Raw genomic sequence first — 13696 nt, 5'->3', positions numbered from 1 at the left:
ATAAGTGGCATAATTTAATATTACTTACACAAGGTGAAATTATGTTATTCTAAGCTTTATTAATTCTAGCATAATTATTTTATATAGAAGATGGAAGAAACTGACTTCTGTATAAAATAATAAAAGAAAAGCAAACATACCTCTTTGTAAAGCTTAAGGAAAATAAAATGATAAAAATTATCATAGCACCATGTTTGAAAGTAATTCCTAAAAAAATTGTATATTGATGATAGGAAGCATGAGAGATATATATGTACATGGGTTTCAATGCCTGACAAAAATGACAATAAATTCAAAATTGTAGAATATATTTCTTAAGTATAGACAATCTCTGTTATGGTGATCATTATAAAACCAAAGGGAAGAAGGGGAATAAAAATGGTAAGATTAAAAATGTTCTTATATTTTCTATCAGTATTCTATATAGAGTTATTTGATGTTCTTAAATATTTATACTTAACATTCCCATGAAGTAGTTTTTGAACTGCAATAAACAATTTATCTCTTGCTGTGAGGTGTATATAACTGAATACAATAATGGTTATACACTAAAATTTAAATTATTAGTTTGCTGCATTACAAGAAAATATGGTTCAATATTTAAGCAATTCTCTCGATTCATAATTAAAGCTCTTGCTTCAACATTTGACTAAAATTAATTCTGAGACCAGTAACACTATAATAACATTTAGTGTCAATCATTTAAAAATTGTTATTTGTCATAAGGGAGAAAAGCTATTATCAGGCCTAAGAATTAGTAAAAGTGTCAGGCAAGTAAATAACCTGTCACACAGCTGTTAATACTGATTAATCTCTGAAGCAACATCCCTTTCATAAATGAAGAAGAAATGTAGAGGCCAATGAGAGTAGCAAACATTCATGAAATATTCAAGGGCAGCCTAACCAGGTCCTAATCCAAATTTCACTGATGTTGCTCTGTGAACAAGCTTAACACAAAGAAACCAAGTAACAAGAAAGAAAAGAACTGTCCTACTAGCAGGGATATTTGTTTTGTCACTGAAGCAAAGAATAGAAACATAGAGGGAAAATTTTAAAGAAAATCCTGTTTTTCAATTATCTTTTTCTACTGATAAAGTTTAACTTGTAAAATCATGTTTAATTTATGAATGGCATTCTATTCACATGGATACACTTAAATTCTTCAACTATTAAGAGCTATATTTAAGAACTCTAGTTAAGTTCACTGTGGTTTTGTACAACTCCAAAATCTTTACCTGCAGCTTTTGTGATACATCTAACTGATGGTTCCTGAAATAAGTAACATGAATCAACAAACCTAATGCAGTGATACAGCTCTCTGAGAAGACAGTCAACAAGGAAAAGTGAGTAAAATAGTAACCACTGACAAGCTGTCTATGCAGTATTAGAGAAGCCCAAATAGTGTTTTTAAAGAGAAGCCCAAATAGTGTTTTTAAAGAGAAGCCCAAATAGTGTTTTTAAAGTAAGTTTTTCAAAATTGGTCCCTGGGTTCAGAATTTAAATTTAAAACCAGGCATGTCATTACAATATAACTAACAAAAATAAAACCGTATCTGAATTTTTGTGTTAAAAGCCTTCTAGCCAAATGTAAAATATACAAGAACATACATAAATAGACATAAGCTACTACTTGCTTCCAATACTCAAGATGGTGACTACTTCAGAACTTCCAGAGACTGCTGTGTTTGCTCTCAGAGCTGTTGTTCATGGTCTTGCCACACATTCCATAGCCACTGTTAAATAAAGGGTGGAGTTCCTCAGCAGCCTGTTCTGGAGACAACGGCTTAGATTCTAAACTCAACTATCAATTATATCAGAGAAATACTCTCTTAAGAGTATTACAGGGGTGCCTGGGTGGCTCTGTTGGTTAAATATCCGACTTCAGCTCAAGTCAGATCTTGTAGGTTCAAGCTCCACAGTGGGCTCTGTGCTGAGAGCTCAGGGCCTGGAGCCTGCTCTGGATTCTGTGTCTCTCTCTGCCCCTCTCCCACTCATGTGCAAGCACGCTCAGTCGCGCACTCTTGCTCTCACTCTCTCAAAAATAAATATTAAAACAATTAAAAGATTATTACAAAGCATTCACTCCATAATGGTTCTATATAATCTTGCAATATTTTTGTGAAGTATGAATTATTTTATGTTCAAAGAGAGAATTTTTGGGGACTCTGGGTGACTCGGTTGGTTAAGCATCCCACTTCGGCTCAGGTCACGATCCCATGGTAATGGGTTCAAGTCACATCAGGCTCTGTGCTAATAGCTCAGAGCCTGAAGCCTGCTTTGGATTCTGTCTCTCTCTCTCTCTGCTTCTCCCCTGCTCATGCTCTGTCTCTCAAAAATAAATATTTTTAAAAAGAGAATTTTAGACATATTTTTTTTAAAAAAACTATAAATTGAGAAAAAAATAAATGACCTAGAGTATGATGTGTTTTGCTCAACACATAAATAAGATAGGTGAGCAGTGAGAGAAATGAGAGTGGGTAGTGGGAGGGTGGTTCTTCATGGATTCTTATCTGAGAGGAAAATTGTTCATGTGTTTTATAATGGCAAAACCTCAAGTCAATCTGTAAACCGTCCTGCAGACCACTGTCTCATGGTCCTTCTTTCAAAAGGTCCCCTTCAAATTCCCAATATGTTTGTGAGTGAGTGGAACTCAGAGCCAGACGGCCAAATCTAACCAGAGCAATTTCACTTTATCTTAGGTTTCATGTTCACTTCCTTTATGTACTTTTGTTTAAACACAGATGTCTTAGACTTAAAGGCTTTTAAAACTGTCATTTCTGATAAGGCACATTATCACTTTCCTCCATAATGGTGGTTTGGAGAAAATTTAGGAAGTTGGTCCAAAGGCATGTAGGTTTCCACGATGCTGTGTTTCAGAAGAGTTCCTAAGTGTGTGGATGTTGCCGTGCAGAAACCAATCTGTTCCATTCTTCAGTAGCAGACTGAGTAGGAATCTCATGAGAAACAGAAGGGGTGTTCAGAAATACTCTGTAAATGGTGACTGTGTAAATTATTGGAAACCTCTATCAGAGGATGTGAAAATGTGATGCTTAAGAGTGTTAAAGACATTTTTCTCCTGAGTTCCTATTTTCAATCTAATCTTTCTGAGTCACTAACAATTCTGTTTCTCACCAGAAAATTTCCAATCAAGACATAAGATATATGCTTTGAGAACTGCATCCTCTAGAAATGATTCCATATTGGAAACATATTTCCTCATTTCCTTTTCCCAGACTGTTCTAGTACCTTGAAAGCATGAACCACGTTTCTCAACTCCAACCATGATGGATGATTATCTGTATTCCTAAATACTCGATTCTCTGACATCTTGAATGAGGGGATTAGATAAGCCACAATTTTCAAAGGTATAGAGAAAAGAAAAATCATATTAGTATACAGCCACCACTCTGAGAATTTAATTAAAAGTATCACAATTACTTTATTATGTGATGTTAATAAAAAGTTTGCTAGAGGCTTTCCAGAAAACTTAAGCTTTAAGTAAATAATTACTTGAATCAACATTTTTATTAAATTAAGTCATTTATAATTATGAATTTGACTCCTCAGCAATTTTTCATTAGAATATTAACATACTCATAAATTTTATAAGGATAAAAAGCCCCTCAGCAAATTTGTTATCTGTAAAATTCCACCATTTATATATGACTTTAACCTAGTTATAATTTATAACTATGAAAGTCCTTTTCAAGAGGCAAAAAACAATCACAGGTAAAAGCAACAAAAATGTTTCTATATTCCCTAGAAACTTGAAGGACTAGTACTAACTTTGAACACTTATAAGGCATTAGCTATTACATACAATGTGATTTAAAAAAAACAAACAAATAAAACTAGAGCACTGACACTTCCAAGTCAATCTCATCCATTAGCTTTCTCGGTGATTCTGCTACCCACAGTCCCAAATTCTTGGAGGCTGTATATATCCTATCTAGAAGAATTATGATTATTTGAACATATTTCAGCTAGGTCAAAGGATAATTCCTAAATCAAAGTGATTTAGGTACTAGAAAATGATTATTACATAGGTAAGAAAATGTATACTGTCAAGTTAGGTAAGTTGAGTTATTGTTCTGAAAATAGGATGGTATATAAATGGTAGGAGGAAAGAAAGAAAAGGAAAAAAAATAAATTACAAAAGATAAAAAAGATTTTACTTCAAGAAGATTAAGGAGGCCATCAGCATCTACAGAGGAAAAGTTATAGACAGGTACACTGTTAGCAAGAGAAACCTAATATCCATGAAAGTGAAGGAACAGATGGTAGGAATTAAGTAAAAAGTCATGAGATAATTTAAATACATAAACACTTGCCTTACTCAGCTTTTATTAAGAAGTAACCTATATGTTAAAAAGGTCTACTTCGCTCTCATCTTTTCATTTGTGGGCAGTGGGGTGAGGGGAGAGTGAGAGGTGAAGGTGAGTGGTGATGGAAGGGGAGAAGAAGGGGCATGGAGGAAAAGGAAACACCAGACTGAAATGGTAGATGCTAAACAAGCCTGAGAATAAAAGAATGAAATATGCCAAAGCTGACAGAGTGTTGCCATCACAGAAACAAATCCTGACACCCTTACTCCAACAATTAATAATTATGACACATATTCTTTACCCCCCAGGGTCACAGCCCAATTTAGGCAAGTCTCTCTCCAGACTCCTCTAATTCATTTCCTTTCCTTATTCTTAAAGGCTTGCTATTTTCTCATGTTACCGGGTTCAACCTTATCACAAAGTGCATCTTATTCCAAAATTTTCAATCTCCTTTCTAACAAAATAAAGAGAAAGGTAGAAAGGAAAAGGAAACAACGAACAAATTTCCATTCTCTGAAGCCAGCCTGCTACACATGGATTTCAATAATCCCCAAAGGAAATTTGTTAACCACAAAGATGGCATAGTGTCTGATGTCTAATGAATCTTTCCTTTTCCACCCAAAGCTGGTCCCTTCTGCAGAAAATGTCAACTACCATGGACTTATCTCTTTATTTAGACAATATGGCAATAGATAAAGCTAATCTGCAAAATACTTTCCATAATTTTATGAATACTGAATTTGTATATAGCAATATACAAATAGTTGTCTCTAAGAAATGACATTAAAATACAATGATAGTGCAGAAAATACTATGTGTTATTAATGTGTTCTTAGGATGTTATAAATCCACAGTCAAAAAAGATAATGAAAATAAATAATGAAAAAAAAATCAGAGGAATTTCCTAATTTGGTAGAATATTATAAAGATTGCTTAAGAGTAATTTTTTCCTCTCATTAGCTATTCATTAATCAGATGTTCTAGCCCTGTTTCACCATCTTTACTTCTAAGTACCAAGTCAGAATTTTCCCAAAATATGAAGATGAACATATGAGAATATTCCATATATATCCAGTGGTGGTAGAATTTCAAATTTCTCAACTCATTCATCTATTTTTCTACTTAGTTACTTCTATCTATCTGTCTGTCTATTTATCTGTCTGTCTATCTATCTAGTTTTATCATGTTTGTACTGAGCATAACTTTATTTAGATTCTTCACTGGAAGTTTTTGAAAAGCATTACTCCAGCAAAGGATTGTGTTGATATCCAGAGAAAACCTGATAACAGTTTCAGGATTTCACCAAAGCCTATGCACAGGATTGGTAGATATACAATGGAAAGGCTGGCACTCATTCAACTGGCTTTGACAAGTAGACATTAATGCTGAGGGCCAAATGACCGTTTCCAACAATGCTGACGATGGTTCTAAACATGGAGAAGGCTAGAAACAGAATTGGTCTGCAATATGGAGAAGCCTTCAAAACAAAACAAAAACGGATACAACATGATTTGATAGTTTCTTAAAAATAACCATCCCAGATAGGTTAATGATTCTAATTTTACTCCTTAAAACAGACTATGCATCTTTGACACACACTACTGAAAAAAAGTAGCCCCATTCTTACTTAAAGTTCTCTATCAGCTTCACATTTGCTGTCCTCATAGGACATGAACGGGCCAGCTTACAAAAATTAAAAACGTCACAAATTTTAACATAGAGAAAAAAGCATTTGTAAGAGTATATTCACCTGACTTAGTCAGAGAGACAACATTCGACAAAATCTCTTTCCTCCTTTGGAAACAAGTCTTTGATCTGAAGAAAATTGTAAGTTGATTTACCAATAACTTGATTATACCAATTGTGTCATATGTAAGATCATTTATATTCTTCATAACTATACATGTAAATGAATTACTGAATTATTTAATGCTTTATTAGTTTTTTAAGCAAAACATGTTTAGTTGGCACACACTGTTCTCATTTTGGTGCTCTATGCTTGATCTCATATTTTTGGAGCACCTTTATTTTCCTTGTTTCTACCCTTCTTGGATTGTTGATATTCCCATGTCTGCCTTTTAGGTCAGGAATGCCAGTAATTACAACTAAAATTAGAGTCCTGCTTTAAAAATATAGATGATCTAATACACCAAAAAATAATTTCAAGTCTTGGCTCTTCTTAATAAAGAGATATTTTGTAGTATATATAGAGTCCGTGACTGCACAATTATGTTAAAATGCATTTTTCAATGCCATATGTTCTCACAAGCTTTCACTTTCATTATTAACAGTGATTTTTTAAAGCATGCAGAAGTATATTTATATGCATTCTTATTTTGCATTACAACCATAATTTCACAATAAACTTCAGAGTTGGATCCGTAACATCTTAAAAAATGTATTGTGTAAAAAAGTACAAATTATATGTTGCACATTTAATAATAAATATGTCCCAAACTATATCATAAGTAAATTTTCTCTACTTTTAGAATTTTAATATTTTCAGCTTTAGGTCAAGATTTGCATAAAAATTATGTCAAAGGAATATGAGTATCAGCACTTTTATATATGAGAGGAATGTAGAAGTCATCATATCCTTGTGATTTAGACCTATGTTCTGCAGAAAGTCTGTGAATAAGGAGAAAAAAACAAACAGATTTTGTCTGAGGTCCATCTGCATAATCCAAAGCTTTGCTGTATTTCCTCACTGAACTGATACTATGTAGGGAGGAATATGTTTATTCTATGCATAAGAATTTGGGAAAACTTTTTATTTTTAAAATACTGTCTTTCTAGGGGCACCTGGATGGCATGCGACTCTTGATATTGGGGTTGTGAGTCCCATGTTAGGTCTGGAGCCTACTTAAGATAAGATAAGATAAGATAAGATAAGATAAGATAAGATAAGATAAGATAAAAAGTAAGATCTTTATATTTAATGATTTAATGTGTTTCCCCTAGTTTAATAATAAACTAATTTGCAAAAGCTGTAAAGGGATTTTCTTAAATACCAATAGTTAATCTGAAGAAGTTTTTTAATTGCACTGCTTGTTCAAATAAGCATGAACAAGAGGTTTTAAATACTCCATTGTAACCTCTTCAAAGGAAAATGATCAATGTGCATGGCCTAGGTAGATTTATACTCTCCTAAACTGATAAATGTTTCAACCAAATACCATAACAAAATTGTATTTCTATTCAATTGTCACTTGACTGAATGTTTACTCCTTTGTAGAGCTCAGAATGAGAACAAGTTCATGGTCATTCACAGTAGATAGTGTGTCCTCAAGATGCTTTGCTTCCAAAGAGTTTCTTAGCATCCTTGAATTTATCCATATTCAATGTAATTCCAAAATCAGGCAGATGAAAGTATGACTTCTTATAGAGCTAGCCCAACCATTTTGCTTCTGAGATGAACTGAAGAGTCAGTAGTTATTACCCTAAAAGACTCCATGAGTTCTGTCACTCTGGCCTCTGATAAATTAGACTATCTAGCAGTGAGGATAAGTCAGTAATGATGAGCATAGTTCCAAACTGTTTTATGTATTAATCATCTTATAGTATTTTGGAAATTACCTCTCAGTAATAGGAAAAAAAAAAGTGCTCCTGGAACAAAAGACAAATAAAAAATATATACAAATGAAACATAACTTAAAAACCCCAACTTTTAAATAGCCTTCTTAGAATAGATATAATGTGTTGAGTGGAAAACAAGTTTTAGATCAGGAGACTCATTTTTCAGTTTTCTCCCTTCATGTACTTTGCCACCACATCATTCTTTAAGGGCTCAAAGAAGACTTCATTTATCAAAACATCAAAACCATTAATTAGACTAATGCTCAACAAGTGAAAAGGTATATAAATTTTGCTTATTAGAAATTTAATGCTTCAAAGAGTTTATCTAAAGCCATTAATTCTGGGGTGCCTGGGTGGCTCAGTAGGATGAGCTCAGGTCATGATCTTGCAGTCCATGAGTTCAAGTCCCACATCGGGCTCTGTGCTGACAGCTCAGAGCCTGGAGCCTGCTTCAGATTCTGTGTCTCCCTCTCTCTCTGCCCCTTCCCCACTCATGCTTTGTCTCTCTCTGTCTCTCAGAACTAAATAAGCGTTTAAAAAATAAAAAAAATAAATAAGTAAAGACATTAATTCTTCATTCCTTTTTGGGATTATAAATCTGGAAACATTAGTAGTTTATCAGAAATATATATGTGAAATTGCTGCATGTCCTTGATATGGCAGATGCTGTTTCTGTTGTACCAGTATCCCCTCCCTCAGCCATTTACCATGTCCTTGCTCCCAGGACAACTTCCAACTGACAGACCACATCTATAGGCCCAAGTAGGTTTTGTTTTTTATTATTTTTGTTTGTTTGTTTCCTCACTGTTGATACCTGCTTATTCTTGGCACAATCAGGACAGAGTGGTAGAGAATGAAGTTCCCTAAAAGTGTAGCTCAACTGAGAAATCACATGACTTGGTGAATGTTCTGCATCATTTCCCAGAGCTTTTCAGGGATATTAAGCTCTGTTTGCTCACAGAGGTAGCTTGCTCAATGAAATATTCTTTATTGGCCTCCTTTCCTTTGCTGTCACACTTCCTCATTTCTTTACTGACATTTCCAGGGACTGTCTTCCAAATAAATTTATTGTATTTAAACAATTTTCTCAGAGTCTGGGAAACTCAAACTAAGATTCTTGTCTTTAAGATGTTAAAATTTCCCTATATCTTAACATCTTTGAAGTTGGGATATAACATTTATTTAGTACCTATATGTGGATGGCTACTTGGCTCACAACAAATCCTTCAATGGCTACACTATATGATTCGGTACTATCCTATCATATCCAAATATTTCAATACCTGGTAACTGGCTGGTCAATACTAACTCTACTAGGGAATTACAACATAAGTAAAGGGCCACAGAGACTGGACTGGCTCAGGCATGTCAGAGGCCATGTACTAAAGAGAAAAATGACAAACAACTTTGCTGAGGTCACAAAGCTTTCCCTGTACTCTTCTTTCCCAAAGCCTGGTGCTGTTTCTTCAATACTATGATGCTATCTCAAAACCCTCTAAAATCTTCCCTCCAGAATTTATTGCATAAAATGCCTCTCTCATCCATTCCCTCACCCCAAAAAGAAATTTATACATATATATATATATAAATATATATATATAATATATATATTTTATGCTCAAAAGCCACAAAATTCCTGATCCATTTATTTCTCTCCTACCACCAAGAGGTTCATTAACACTCTTTTAATTTATTTTACTTTGCTTTTAATTAAGACTCAAGTTAATAACATCAGACATATTGAAACTTTATTAGAAATATGATATACATTTTGGATAATATGTAATCATCAAAAAGAGAAAATAAGATTTGAAATCTGACAAACACTATTTAATTATCAGCTAAGAAACAGAACGTTCATTTAAAAGATATTCACTGAGTGCCTATTTTATGATGGTCACCTTGCTAAGTAAATGTGACAGAGATTAATGGTCTATCTGCCTTATTCTATTCTTGCTCTTTAGAATTATTTTTTTTTTTGGTTTCTGATTATTTACTTATAATGTATAGGTTAAATCTTCCCCTTCAAACTTAACAGGCAGACTAAACTATAAAGATCTAGTTCCAATTCTAAATTCCTGGGTGAAGAACTCTGACAGACCCAGCTTTTCAAATGTTTACCCCTCAAGCACCCAATTAAGGCTGGGCCAGAAGAGTAATATTTCACAAAAATGGTTGCTGAGGGCTCATCACTGTTATGAGGAGGAGGCAGAAAGTTCCTAACCTGTGGAACTGCAAATAACTTCCAAGAGTTATCTGCCCATTTTAGCTAGGGTGTTTATGCACTTTTTTCCTGAGACATTTATGGTGTATGCCTGTGTTTTAGGTATAATTATTAACAATATCTGTCCTCTTTTGTTTTCAAGAGTCTTCTCTTGGTTGATACGTATTACATTAATTATAGAGATCTTTGAGGGCAATGCTGTTGTCTTTTATTCAAGAAGATAATTGAGACCTAGAAAGATTAAGACACATTTTCAAAGTAATCTAATTAGTACTACATCTAAGAGTAAAATTCACTTTGCAGGATACTATTTTAGTTACTAGTTTATATTGTTAAATTCATTCTCTTTCATCATTCCACCTTTGTGACTGACGGCATAGTGTTATGAAATGGTTGGTTAAAGTTCGGCTGAGTTTAGTAGTCAAGGAACAGAGAGCCACACAAACTCCACTTCAGTACCACCATGATCAGAATTAGCATCCTAAACAAGGAGATGCACAAAGATAGTATCGTTTTACAGAACTTTTCGTGGGTGCAAAATGTTATTATAAAATAGAGTAGAATTCCAAGTTGCTTTTTTTTGTTGTTGTTTGTTTCCTTTACATTGTCTAAATGGGACCTGGTCTTGACTCTACCATTAAAAGCATTTGTGCTCTTCTTAAGAAAACATTCAGCATGAAAGTTTAAGCACCAACAAAAGGGAGCTTCCCTTCAAACTGACTAATTAAACCAGTGGATAATATCTTGAAATGACTCTTCTAAAAACAGACATCTTTACCATTCCAAAAAAGATTAGAAATGTAGCCCTTCAGGGAAAATATCCAACTTCTGGGGAAAAGGCCTTCTTCTGAGGTTCGTGTAAAGCAAATTTCTGAAGTAGGCAAATTTGGTAACATTTCAGTATTCTAAAATTGTCCCTCCTCTACATCCTTGGTGATACCGTTTCCCCCTTCCTATGCCTTCTAACCTCTGAGTCTTTTTATTTCCTCAACATTTTTTAGTTTGAAAATTTGATCTCAGGAAAGAAATTTTCTCATTTCTATAAAGGATAGATGACCATTAGATATTCGGATATTTCTTCTAAGATTCCTGTACTATAAAGTCTTATCTACAAAGCTCAAAGACTTGGAACTCTAGGAATTAAATTTTAGGTATTAGAAAACTGCAATGTTTGGGGGGTAAGTGGGACTTCAAGCTCCTCAAACCAGGGCAAGTGTGTGATCACCTACTCTACCCACTTCACCTATTAGAAGGCTGGTTCTACCTTTTAGTTTAAGTTCTATATCTATCTAGCAAAGCTGAAAGAAGATCCCTTTCAAAATATTCCAAAGTGGAAAATTAAGTTCACAGATTTCTAGTTGCAAAAGCACCCTAAATATGTCAGAATGATCAATAACTAATATATATTTCAATGCCAGGAGCTGAGAAAAAAATCACAGGCAAAAATGGGATTTAGATGAGTTCCCTAAGGGAAAGCTTTAGATTTTTGCATCTTGATAGTGATTTTCAGAGGAAGCTGAATTATGACTTTTCCCAATCAACTCAAACTTAAAAATGTCAGTAGCAGCACAATACATTGAACATGCTCACTTAAATATAAGCCAGATGACATGGTGAAATGGATGAGCTGGTGAGAAGGAACTTCAAGTTGAAAAGTTCTCACACGTTTACATGATATTAAAAATAAGAAAAGTAAAAGAAACATTAATACCCCAGTTTCATTTCTTACCATGAATCGCTATAGCACAAATTCAAACATGTTCTGATATCCTATAATTAACTGTTGTGTTTCATTGCACGTTAAGTAGGAGAATGCTCTTAAAGAACTAATGACTTTACTGAACTTTAAATGACTGTCAAATTTCAGAGTTAATGTTACTTGCTGGTCCTCATTTCTGAGTAATATTATAGACCTAATTATAACGATATTCCACCTATTTTAATGAAAGAATATTAGAAATAACTTGATGTTACCAATATACCTTTCAGAAGTCTTAAAAAAAAAAAAGAGTGTAAGATTGCAAGGTATATAAGAGGGTACTGAAATGTAGAAATTGCACAAAAGCATAGCTTCAGGGGTAACTAAATTAAGCATCCATGATTCAGTTGGGAATTTTCAACAGTACAATTCAGAACAAAGATATCCATAACTACACTGAAAGTTACTTTAGGATTCCTGGGTGAGGTTACTGTACTGTCAGCTATATAGTTGCATATTTCTAATTAATTTGCCAAATTTTAATCCAAAATATTAGGAATTTGCTTTCTTACACCTTCCAAACTAATTTTTAGCTCAAGTTATAACTGTCATTAGCCATTTTGGGTTGACAATAATGCAAGTATATGAAGAAAGGAGGAGGTAATATATAGGTGATTTATCTTAATTCCTTTCTTCTTGAATTCTGTTGGACGCATAATATATAAAGGTACTCTCTATAAAATTAATGAAAATTGCAATACTTTCATCAGTTTTCAAATGAAAGACCAATACCCTAGCTGTTTGAACTGCTGATAGAGTTTTCCACTATCTGATGGCTGGATCATGTTACTTTTAAGTCTAGCTAGGGAACTTGGGAACATTCTTGAGGAAACACATTTTACTAAGGAACTTAGGAAAATATTCTCCAGATTTTTAACTGTTTGCAAGTAATTTATTTATTTATGCCAACTAAGTCAGAGGGGAAGAGGCTAATTCCATCTGATTTAAATGGTTTTAGAAATGACAGTGTACTCCCATGAGATGGTGAATGGTAGAGAAAAACATCTTCACCTGGGAGCCTTGGAGACTTCACATCTAGTCTTAACTCTGACATTGTGTGACTGAGAACAAGTTACTTCCCCCACTAAATGGACTCCAATTTCATCAGTTTTTAAAGAACCAGTCATTTTGGATTATTTTTATAGTCACTTTCATCTGAAAAAGAAAAGAACTATGTTTTTGTTATTCACAATACAGCTAAAATATCTAATGGATGCTAAAAAGAAGCTCTCCAACAGCAGCTATAATCAGTAAAAGTGTATCTAACTATCAGTTGGACATATGGAGAGAGTTTTCTAAAAAACTCTGTTTCTTTCGTTTTATAAGATATGTTACTAGAAAATTCTTATTGCTATTATTTCTAAACAGGTTGAGTCTTCTCTTAGTAAGTGTATAGTTATGGACAAAACTTGAATCTTTCAGAATTGTTCAAAATCCAGCATTCCAAGGTCTCAAATAATCCAAATACCTTATTATTTGTTATTTTCTTCCATTTTTCTCTATTATATTTAACTTTGGTTTCTTTCCTTCCTTTGTTTTTGGTATTTTACATTTATATGCCTTTTGCCCTTTATTCAAAGTATCTAGAATTTGGGAACTGGAGGGACTGAAGGATATCTAGCTCACTGTGGAGGAAAGATAACATACTTTTGTTTTCAAGTGTATTTATACATGTTAGTATTTAAAAAAAGTGTATTTATACATGTTAGAAAAATATGTATTCTATAAGTAATGTATTTGTCAAAGTTAGAAACATTTGTCTACAAACAGCTATTCAGTGTGATTTTCTAAATGACAAAATTTGCTCAATAT

This window comes from Hyaena hyaena, unplaced genomic scaffold (assembly GCF_003009895.1).
Source record: "Hyaena hyaena isolate Hyena2069 unplaced genomic scaffold, ASM300989v1 scaffold_153, whole genome shotgun sequence".
Lineage (NCBI taxonomy): Eukaryota > Metazoa > Chordata > Mammalia > Carnivora > Hyaenidae > Hyaena > Hyaena hyaena.
Note: the sequence above shows the minus strand (reverse complement) of the source record.